The sequence below is a fragment of the Eleutherodactylus coqui genome, chromosome 10, assembly GCF_035609145.1.
Source record: "Eleutherodactylus coqui strain aEleCoq1 chromosome 10, aEleCoq1.hap1, whole genome shotgun sequence".
Taxonomy (NCBI): Eukaryota; Metazoa; Chordata; class Amphibia; order Anura; family Eleutherodactylidae; genus Eleutherodactylus; species Eleutherodactylus coqui.
The window spans coordinates 96,169,732-96,182,116 of NC_089846.1; the positions used below are offsets into that span (position 1 = coordinate 96,169,732).

The 12,385-nt window shown below is 48.2% G+C and overlaps 1 protein-coding gene across 1 annotated transcript in view; it reads left to right on the top strand.

The window, feature by feature from the left end:
- The first annotated feature begins 664 nt into the window (after positions 1–664).
- Positions 665–12,385, top strand: part of DDR1 (discoidin domain receptor tyrosine kinase 1) — a 47,764-nt gene continuing 36,043 nt past the window's right edge. The window contains exon 1 of the mRNA XM_066581551.1: positions 665–1,060. The gene's annotated coding sequence lies outside the window, so the exon portion shown is untranslated. The remainder of the gene's footprint in view (positions 1,061–12,385) is intronic.

Below are 12,385 nucleotides of genomic sequence, written 5' to 3' on the forward strand. Positions count from 1 at the left end.
GTGAGTAATATGTGGGTGTCATATGTCTGTGGGAAAAACAGAAAGGCGAGATACCAGGGAGCAAAAAATGTAATACTGAGCAGTGAAAAATCATCACCTGGTTGGATGGATCTAGATTTTTGGTGCAGCGTGCTGATGGGAAGGTCAGAATTTTGTGTAAGCAGCATGAATCGATGACCCCTTCCTGGGGAAGGTGGAGTAATGGTGTGGGGAAGGTATTCTTGGTGCACCCTAGTCGTCTGATACCTGCGGATGGACGCCACTTAACTGTTGCAATTCTAGAGATCAAAGAAGGTCCATGCGGGCCGTTTAATGTATACCAAATTCATGAGTGTAACGTAAAACTCTGCCCCCCACACACCATTTGCCAGGTATAATAATGGCATCTTCTTACAAGACAGAGGGCATTTGGCCCCACCAGGGCTCGGTTGTGACTGGCACCATGGCACCCCTGTAAGCAGTAGAGGGACACCCAGTCCTGGTGGGTGATTTCGGTGTTCCGTGTGTCCCGGTCCCGTCTGGTGATGTCAGTCAGTCTGTCTGTCCATGTCACTATCACTAGGCGTCTATGTGGGGCTGAGTTATAGCGACAGGTGGTGGGCAGGCGGGGGGAGCGCACAGACACAGAGACTGGGGAGGGGGAATTCATTTGGGCAGTGGGAGAACGAGGAGAGGCCTGCGAAAATAGCAAGAAGACAGAATTGTGTTTCGAGATGTCGTCCAGGATGGGGCAGAGGGCACGAAACTTCATATAATGCGCCCAAATCACTATTACTCCGGAGAAAAGTTAGAAAGGGACGGGACCCTATAGACCGAACCTGTAGGATAAGAGCCATGGAGATGTATAGGGTGAGCCAAGGACTGAGGCATTGATCCCCGTCCTATCACGTGTGAGCAGTCCATTCCGGATCCCTGTAGGATTGTCGCATACAGTGAATCCCGTGATCAGCGACTGGGACCACATAGGACTTCAGCGACTTCAAATTTATTGCACATCAAATCGCACAAAATCCCAGATTTATCAGCCGGGGACAGAGAGGAATCTGAGACAAAATCGGCTGTAAGTAAACGGTATATATAACCGCTCAGTAATGTGATATATGTTATAATGGATATATAGGGTCTAGCCCAGGGGTCCACAACATGTGGTCCACAATGCCATTCTCTGCGGCCACAATCATCTGGGCACAGGGAGATCTATATGTGGTTGCTCACGTGTAGCTTCCAGGTCAGGGTGAGGCTACATTCACATGGCCGAGCGCAATATCGTACTTAGAAACTTTGCCCGATATCACGCTTGCCAACACGTGTTTTTCACGGTGATGCAAAGCGTTTTTGCTTTAAATGGCATCACATCACGTCTGTGAAGCTGCGATCCTCGCGCACATGTTTTACACACGCATAATATGGATTGCCAGTGTTTCCCATTGACTTAAGTGGGCAACATCAGATTGCACTCGCATGCGAGTTCCATGCCATGTCTTTCAAGAAACCATTAAAAGCAATGGGCAAGGTGTTCCGACCGAGGGAGAAAAATGGAATATGCTGCGACTTTTGTCCTTCACGGCATCACTGCAAGGAAAAGATCTCTCATGTCAATAAAACCAAACAAAAGAATGGATTTCATATTCACACAAGTTTTCAATGTATCACATGGCACAAAAGTCACGCTATACTATCATTCATGTGAATAAGCCCTAAAGAGGAGTGGCATATAGCAGGGCAGCAGGAACAGACAAGTATTAAGGGTGCACTGTGTAGCCAAGCCGGGGTCCTCTATATATTAGGACAAGTACTAAAGGTGGACTGTGTAGCCATGTCTGGGTCCCTAGATATTAGGACAAGTACTGAGGGTGCGCTGTGTAGCCATGTCTGGGTCCCCTATATATTAGGACAAGTACTGAGGGTGTGCTGTGTAGTTGTGTCTGGGTCTCCTATATATTAGGACAAATACTAAGGGTGAACTGTGTACTTATGTCTGGGTCCTCTATATATTAGGACAAGTACTGAGGGTGCGCTGTGTAGCCATGTCTGGGTCCCCTATATATTAGGACAAGTACTGAGGGTGTCCTATATAGTTGTGTCTGGGTCTCCTATATATTAGGACAAGTACTAAGAGTGCGCTGTGTAGCCATGGCAGGGCCCTTATATATTAGGACAAATACTAAGGGTGCACTGTGTAGTCATGTCTGGGTCTCCTATATATTAGGACAAGTACTAAGGGTGAACTGTGTACTTATGTCTGGGTCCCCAATATGTTACTACAAGTACTAAGCGTGCGCTGTGTAGCCATGGCAGGGCCCTTATATATTAGGAAAAGTACTAAGGGTGTACTGTGTAGTCATGTCTGGGTAAGCTATATATTAGGACAAGTACTAAGGGTGCACTGTGTAGTCATGTCTGGGTCTCCTATATATTAGGACAAGTACTAAGGGTGCACTGTGTAGTCATGTCTGGGCCCCTATATATTAGGACAAGTACTAATGGTGCACTGTGTATTCATGTCTGGGTCTCCTATATATTAGGACAAGTACTAAGGGTGCACTATGTAGCCATGTCTGGGTCCCTATATATTAGGACAAGTACTAATAGTGCACTGTGTATTCATGTCTGGGTCCCCTAAATATTAGGACAAGTACTAAGGGTGCACTGTGTAGCGATGTCTGGGCCCCTAAATATTAGGACAAGTACTAAGGGTGCACTGTGTAGCCATATATTGGGACAAGTACTAAGGGTGCAATTTGTAGTCATGTCTGGGTCCCTATATATAAGGGAAAGTACTAAGCGTGCACTGTGCAGTCATGTCTGGGTCCCCCATGCATTAGGACAAGTTCTAAGGGTACACTGTGTGGTTATATCCGGGTCCCTATATATTAGGACAAGTACTAAGGGTGCACTGTTTAGCCATGTCTAGGTCCCCTGTATATTAGGACAAGTACTAAGGGTAAGGGTGCATTGTATAGACATGTCTGTGTCCCCTATATATTAGGACAAGTACTAAGGGTGCACTGTTTAGCCAAGTCTAGGTCCCCTGTATATTAGGACAAGTACTAAGGGTAAGGGTGCATTTTATAGACATGTCTGGGTCCCCTATATATTAGGACTAGAGATGAGCAAACGTACTCGGTAAAACACTACTCGTCCGAGTAATGTGCTTTATCCGAGTACCTCCCCGCTCGTCCTGAAAGATTCGGGGAGCGCCGCTGCTGACAGGTGAGTTGCGGCGGGGAGCAGGGGAGAGCGGGCGGGAGAGAAGGAGAGAGAGATCTCCCCTCCGTTCCTTCCCGCTCTCCCCTGCAGCTCCCCGCTCCGCGGCGCTCCCCGAATCTTTCAGGACGAGCGGGGAGATACTCGGATAAAGCACATTACTCGGACGAGTAGTGCTTTACCGAGTACGTTCGCTCATCTCTAATTAGGACAAGTACTAAGGGTGTACTGTGTAGCCATTTCTGGTCCCTCTATATATTAGGAGAATATAATGTCTTGACCCGTTTGGCACTGCAGAAATGAGTATATGAATTAGCGGCATTGTATATATAGGCAGCTATCGTAGTTTATAGGTAAGGTGACCAGACATCCCAATTTAGGCGAGACACTCACGCTTTGGGACCCTGCATCCTGCTTTCCCTTGGACCCCAGCAGGACATCCATTTGTCCCACTTTCGGGATGTTGGGTCAACATTATAGTGATTACCGGCCGGGGTGCCGCCACTCCCCGGCTGGTAATCACTCTGCAGCACCGATCTTCGTCCCCACCTCCCCTATTTAGTTCCGCTAGAGAGGAAAGGGAAGAAGGCACTACTGCAGGCACACACTGATGCTGGCAGCAGCGCTGCTGAGAGGATCAGCAGCGCTGTAAAGACCAGGAAGAAGAAAGTATGTGTATCTTAGGGGAGTGCTAATACTATGGGGCTTCTATGGGGAGGTCACTATTGTTGCCAGGGCTTCTGGGGGGGGGGGCACTTTTATTGCTGAGGCTTCTGTGGGGGTCACTGTTATTGCTGGGGCTTCTGTGGAGGTCACTTTTATTACTGGGGCTACTGTGGGGTGCCATTATTACTACTTAGGCTACTGTGAGGGGTTACTATTATTGCTGGGGCTACTGTGGGGGTCACTATTATTGCTGTCTGGGGCTACTGTGGGGGTCACTATTATTGCAGGGGCTACTGTGCGGGGTCACTATTATTGTTGGGGCTACTGTTGGGGGGGTCACTATTATTGCTGGCTGGGGCTACTGTGGGGGTCACTATTGCTGGGGCTAATGTGGGGGGTCACTATTTTTGTGGGGCTACTGTGAGAGGGTCACTATTATTGCTTGGGCTACTGTGGGGAGTCACTAATATTGCTGTCTGGGCTACTATGGGGTTCACTATTATTGCTGGGGCTGGTATAGGGGAGCGATAATACTATTGGGGCAACCGTGGGGATTACTATTATTGCTGAGGCTGGTATGAGGCGGGCGCTAATTCTACTAGGGTACTGTGGGGGTCATTATTATTGCTGGGGCTGGTATAGGGGAGCAGTATTACTACTGAGGCCACTCTGCACGTGGCAGTGTACCTCATGTTGAGTTAGGAGATGTTTATATGTGGCAGAAATGCTGTGGAACATCCACAGCAAATTCCGCATCTAAAAAAAACAGTCAAAATACATACCATTGGTGCTGATTTTGACTGGAAATCACCCGCGTATCTACAGCTGATTTCATACTATGTGGCGTTCCCCCTCACCTGCTCTGAAACCTTCCTGCTGTCAGCACTCCCCGGCTTCTAGTTCCCAGTGGCCTGGTCAGGTAATGTTGGTCAGTTGAGGCCACTACAGGCTGCTGGGAACCGTTAGCTGGGGAACGTTGACAGTGGGAAGCCTACATAGGGGCTGAGGGGAGCGATGCATAGTAAGAAATAAGCTGCAGATACGTGGCTGATTTCCAGTGAAAATCCACACCAATGGTATGTATTTTGACTGTATTTTGGATGCAGAAATGCTGTGGAATTTGCTTCCTGTCTTTTTTTGAACCGCCCTGTACTTTTTATAACGATGGGGATAAAATCATATGTCATGATAAGCACCGCACCTGACCACACACCTTTGTCCAGCTTCGACCCTGGGAAAATCTGGTCACCTTATTATAGGACTTATGAAATGCCGGACTGTTACCTTGACATCCATCCTCTACAATGGAGAGAGCCTCTTGCATTGTCCCCTCCTCAGGAGTGCTGACTGGGGAGTCGTTGATCCCCATTCTCTTAATAGGTTGGAGTCCTGGTTGTGGATCTTAATCTAATTTATTGTGACTAGGGATGAGCGAGTATACTCGCTAAGCCACTACTCGCTCGAGTAATGTGCCTTAGCCGAGTATCTCCCCGCTCGTCCCGAAAGATTCGGGTGCCACCGCGGGGCGGGGAGCTGCGGGGGAGAGCAGGGAGGAACGGAGGGGAGATCTCTCCCTCTCTCCCGCCCGCTCTCCCCTGCTCCCCGCCGCAACTCACCTGTCAGCTGCGGCGGCCCCCGAATCTTTATGGACGAGCGGGGAGATACTCGGCTAAGGCACATTACTCGGACGAGTAGTGCCTTAGCGAGTATACTCGCTCATCTCTAATTGTGACCTATACTTAGAATATGCAGCATGCAAGGAGCGGGCCCACAGCCGAGGAGATGGCGGGGTAGATAAAGACCTTGTCACGGGTGGTTCTACCATCTCCTCCCCTTGGGGTAGCTTGGGACCCGACCAAGTTACTGATGGGGAAGTTCACAGGGAAAAGTAACGGGAGGTTACCTTAAATCTTCTTGTCACTTGTGACGCCACCGTTCCATCCTCTGCGGGGAATCTTGATGACGACAATAACTTAGTCCATACACAGGGAAATGCTCACGACAAAAAAAAGTCCACTTTGCAACCAGTAGCTTGGCACGATTACAACCAAAGAAGGCGATTTGACAGGGAGTATTCTCGGGGTATTCCGGACAATCCACAGTCCTAGTTATCTGTGTGATCCCGTTCCCGGCGACTCTCTCTCTGCAACTCTCACGCTTCTTATCTTGTGCTTTAGCCATGCAGAGGTCCTTTTCTCACTAAGCACTTAAAGGTAGCACTGGCACATCCTGGGTAGACTGGTCCTAGACCAAGCAGAAGGGAATCGCCCAGCTTCCTCCATTCTCCACACACAGACCAATCTGTGTCTGTGTGGCTCACTCTCTGACTCTTGCAGGAACACTTGCTAACTCTGCACTGACTTTTGCAAGAAGACCGTTTCACTGCACCTTGCAAACACCTATATCTAACACAGTCACATGACACACAATATGATACATTTCCAGACATTAACTCATTCAGTGCTGCAGAGGTGCAATACACATAACTCAAATGCATTCCACAATTAAGACACTGACAAGACAATAGCATGAGACAGACATATAACATTATGGAGGGGCCCCACTAACTCTGGGCCACTACAGATATACAATAAATATCTCAGCTGGGAATACCCTTGTGGCCCTTGGAGGTGGTTAAGAATGGCAATGTAGCCCTCAGGCCAGAAGAAGTTGTGCACCACTGGTCTGGCTGATCAGTAGGCAGCGTAATACATATTATAACCCACAGGCATAACTTGAAGCTGCTGGGCCTCAGTGCAAAATCTGGAACTGGGCCCCCAACTATAAACCTTCATTGATAGTATTGGTTTGCAATATGCGGAAGAGAGAATTTATGGGCCCCCTAGGGCTCCTGGGCCCAGGTGCGACCGCACCCTCTGCACCCCCTATATGTACGCCCATGTTATAACCGCTATATAGGGCTCTCGCCATTCAATTATGTAGTGTGATATGTTATAACTGATCAGTAACATAGTGTCATGTGTTCATGTGTGTTTAGTTTCAGCCTCTTGGCATTTGGCCCTGACGGACGTCTCGTCCTACTAATACTGGGACTGGCGGGCGACTGTAACCGCGCATTTCAGTGATTCATTATGTGCCACTAAATGCTAGGATGACACACGGCTGTGACAAAGTTGCGGTTTACTGTAACCTGACAGCAATGTCACGGCTAGAATAACAGATTGATTGTCCGGATGGCAGTGGGCGGGGCGGGTAATGAGGCTCCAGGCACTATACAGAGGTGCAGGACGGGGCATGTTGGAGGCTTAGAGCTGAACCTCTAACATCACCGATAAACTGAAAACTGTCACTTACAGTGAATACAAAGTACTAATACACTGTAACGAAATGTGTCAGCTGGACACGATCGGGACGGGTTTTCAGCTTCTAGATGTAAACAACAAAGTTTCCATTCACTAGCAGTAAGCAGAGATCTTGAAAGTGGTGAGGAACTGAAATGCAAAGTTTATTAGAAAGTTGCCGAAGGTATGATTGTAAGCTGACAGTGTGGAGAAAGTATTTCATCCTGTTTATATACTGATAGGTGATTAGCTGATAACAGAGAGCAATAGCAGATATAATGCATATCAATCCCATATAAATTGCTAATGGTATAAACTGCATAGATAATTGCCGTTAGTGTGAGAATACTGCTCTGGGGGACTGAGAGCTACTCCTGACGCTATACAGTTACTCCGGCGTTCGCTCCCGCTACTTCCTGTACTTCCACTCTGCACCGCCGGATCCTGGTACAATTTAATAGCCCTTATAATGCAGCATCTCCCACAGGCTCAACACATGCTCCAAGACCAAATCAGGCACCATGCCAGACACTTAGGGTAATAGACCCCAGGTATATATTACAGTGACATGTGGATCACATATGACGTCAAGTGCGCCACTGCCACCAAACGTGATATTCCCTTTTTCTACAACCGGCTGTGTCCTCCTCAGGATACCACTGCCCCGCACAGTGGCGCACTAGCATACAACCAACCGTGTCCTCCTCAGGTTACTACCACCTTGTATTAGTGCCAATGCATTGTTCCAGATTCACTACTGTCAGAGGCCCATTCTTCTATATCCAATAGTGTCAGCGTCCCATTGTTCCACATTCACTAGTGACTATATCCCATTGTTCCAGTTTCAATAGTGTAAGTGTTCCATTTTTCTGGATCCACTAGTGTTAGTATTCCATTCTTCTATATCTACTAGTGTCAGTGATCCATTGTTCTATATCCACTTATATCTATTTTCCATTGTCCTATATCTACCAGTGTCAGAATCTAAAGTCCCATTTATACGCAATGATTATCTCTCAAGAATCAAGATCCATTCAATAGTTCAGACGGAGAGTAGATAACAGGGCACAGGAGCGCTGATTACATTGTATTCAGCTGACAGCCAGTGCGAGAACAAGGGATACCACCGCCTTACACACTAGGAATGCTGTACTAACATACAATCAGATGTGTCCTCCCAAGGATACCAATGCCTCACACACTAGGAATGTTGTACTAACATACAACCAGCTGTGTCCTCCCCAGGATACCACCGCCTCACACACTAGGAATGTTGTACTAACATACAACCAGCTGTGTCCTCCCAAGGATACCACCGCCTCACACACTAGGAATGTTGTACTAACATACAACTAGCTGTGTCCTCCCAAGGATACCACCGCCTCACACACTAGGAATGTTGTACTAACATACAATCAGCTGTGTCCTCCCTAGGATATCACCGCCTCACACACTAGGAATGTTGTACTAACATACAACCAGCCATATCCTCCCCAGGATACCACCGCCTCACACACTAGGAATGCTGTACTAACATACAATCAGCTGTGTCATTCCTAGGATATCACCGCCTCACACACTAGGAATGTTGTACTAACATACAACCAGCCATATCCTCCCCAGGATACCACCGCCTCACACACTAGGAATGTTGTACTAACATACAATCAGCCATGTCCTCCCCAGGATACCACCGCCTCACACACTAGGAATGTTGTTCTAACATACAACCAGCCTGGTCCTCCCCAGGATACCACCGCCTCACACACTAGGAATGTTGTACTAACATACAACCAGCCATATCCTCCCCAGGATACCACCGCCTCACACACTAGGAATGTTGTTCTAACATACAACCAGCCTGGCCCTCCCCAGGATACCACCGCCTCACACACTAGGAATGTTGTACTAACATACAACCAGCCATATCCTCCCCAGGATACCACTGCCTCACACACTAGGAATGTTGTACTAACATACAACCAGCCATATCCTCCCCAGGATACCACCGCCTCACACACTAGGAATGTTGTTCTAACATACAACTAGCATATCCTCCCCAGGATACCACCGCCTCACACACTAGGAATGTTGTACTAACATACAACCAGCTGTGTCCTCCTAAGGATACCACCGCCTCACACACTAGGAATGTTGTACTAACATACAACCAGCTGTGTCCTCCTAAGGATACCACCGCCTCACACACTAGGAATGTTGTACTAACATACAACCAGCTGTGTCCTCCCAAGGATACCACCGCCTCACACACTAGGAATGTTGTACTAACATACAACCAGCCGTGTACTCCCCAGGATACCACCGCCTCACACACTAGGAATGTTGTACTAACATACAACCAGCTGTGTCCTCCCCAGGATACCACCGCCTCACACACTAGGAATGTTGTACTAACATACAACCAGCCGTGTCCTCCCCAGGATACCACCGCCTCACACACTAGGAATGTTGTACTAACATACAACCAGCTCTGTCCTCCCCAGGATACCAATGCCTCACACAAGTGCTTCACACATGGCTGTTCCTCACTCTTGCACATACATGTTTTCCAGCCACGTGGTTGGCTCGTTCAGGGGTCCCCATACATCTGTCAGTATCCCCTGGGGCCGGTCCTCAAATTATTCTCCAGACCACTTGTCCCTTGAATCTGCTTTGTAGACGGATCATATTGTCCGTAATCACATTACTGGATGGCGAGGAACGTCCCTCGTTAGTCGCTGATATGTGGATGACTTTTTCTCCTCCAAGATCCGGCGGAGCGCTGACTCTGATCTGGCGTCTAATTCTATTAAATGACATTAGTGTGACCGCTAGTGTCCTCTCCGGTAATACAGAGCGACGCCAGGACACAGATGTCTGAGACAGAGTCTGTAAACACATAAGATACATTACTGGGGAAGGTATACACTGGATGCCGTATACAGCGCTGACGAGAGGAGCGCACAATCTGATGGCTGACGTTCAGCCTGATGAGGTGATGGAGGAAAATGTTCCATCCATAACCGGATCCCTTCACACCAGTGAGAACAAAAGTCCAAATTCACCAGCGCATCAGGTCCAGATCACAGGCGCCACTAATTACACTGTCCTGTTATTCTGATACCACTAGTAATAACGTATAATTAGTCTGGGTCCACTGCTATTAAGCCTTTCCAATCCAATTTGAATCCTGGTTTTCCTAGGGGGCATATTTTTTTCTGCCATTATACAACAGCGCTATCTGCTGGCTAAAGCCAGTACTGCATGAGGTGACACACTGGATATGCTCTGACAACACAGAGGCTGGCAATATACAGTAAGAGAACCCCGACGGATGTCTTCCAACATCGGATCTGTATAGCCTTAAATTATAATGTCTTCAGACGTCAGACAGTGGATTGGAAAAGGTTAAAAGGTGGTTGTGTATCAACTAATTGCAGTATCCTAGTGTTCCAGATCCACTAATGTCAATTTCCCACTTTTCTGGATTCACTAGTGTCAGCATCCCATTCTTCTATATCCACTAGTGTTTGTGCCCTAGTGTTCCAGATCCACTAGTGTCAATTTTCCAGATCCATTATTATTCCAGAATCCAGATCCATTAATGTCAGTGTCCCATTGTTTCTAATTCACAAGTGTCAGTGTCCCATTGTTCTCGATCTACTAGTGTCAGTGTCCCATTGTTCCGGATCCACTAGTATTAGTGTCACATTGTTTTTTGTATTCAATAGAGTCTGTGTCCATTGTCCTGGATCCCCCAATGTCAGTGTACCATTGTTTCGGATTCACTGGTGTCAGTATCCCATTGTTCTAGATTGAATAATGTCAGTGTCCTATTGTTTTGGATTCACTAGTGTGACTGTGCAGTTGTTCTAGATCCACTAGTGTCATTTTTCTCATTGTTCAGGATGCCCATACTATTAGAGTGCCACCTTCTGGAGAGGTAGATGCCTGTCACACAGGTACATGTAGTGCACCATGGAGGTTCGCAGTCTATTGCTGATGGCCATACTATTAGTGCGCCACCTTATAGAGGGGTGAATGCCTGTCACACAGGTACATGTAGTGCACCATGGAGGCCTGCAGCCTATTAATGTTGCATGCAATATTAGAACACCACCTTCTGGAGGTGTGAATGCCCGTCACACAGGTACGTGTAGTGCACCATGGAGGCTGACAGCCTATTGGTGATGCCTGTACTATTAGTGCGCCACCTTCTGGAGGGGTGAATGACCATCACCCAGGTACGTGTTGTGCACTATGGAGCAGCCTATTGCTGATGCCCGTACTATTAGTGCGCGACCTTTGGAGGGGTGGCTGCCCATCACCCAGGTACTTGTAGTGCACCATGGTGGCTTGCAGCCTATTAGTGATGGCTGCAATATTAGAGTGCCACCTCCTGGAGGGGTGAATGCCCATCGCACAGGTACATGTAGTGCATCATGGAGGCTCACAGCCTATTGGTGATGCCCGTACTATTAGTGCGCCACCTTCTGGGGGGGGGGGGAAAGCCCATCACCTAGGTACTGTAGTGCACCATGGAGGCCTGCAGCCTATTGCTGATGCCCATACTATTACTACACCACCTTCTGTAGAGGTGGATGCCCGTCACCCAGGTACTTGTAGTGCACCATGGAGGCTCGCAGCCTATTAGTGATGCCTGCACTATTAATGCACCACCTTCTGGAGGGGTAAATACCATCACATTGGTACATGTAGTGCACCATGGAGGCTCACAGCCTGTTAGTGATGCCTACACTATTAGTGCGCCACCTTCTGAAGGGGTGAATACCGTCACATTGGTACATGTAGTGCACCATGGAGGCTTGCAGCCTATTAGTGATGCCTACACTATTAGTGTGCCACCTTCTGGAGGGCTGAGTGCCTTTCTCTGCCTGGCAGCGGCTGTATTGCACACGTGGCCCCGTGCTTGGCGTCGGTACCTGTGTATTATGTGCCTCAGTACCGTGTGGACAACAATGTGACGTGTGACCATGCGGGGGTCCAGGAATGCAGAAGAAGGGATTAATCCATGCTAATCCCCCGTGTTGCTACTGGGTACAGCGCCGTTTTTTCAGGCCGCGGCGGTCACATTCGCTCCCTTCCAGCTCATCGCTCCCCCCGAGAGCCTCTTCTGCTCAATGTCTCTCTGTGTCTCACAATCGCCCCATTGTTCCTGCTGATTCTTTTATTCCGGGCAGCTGTCCCTC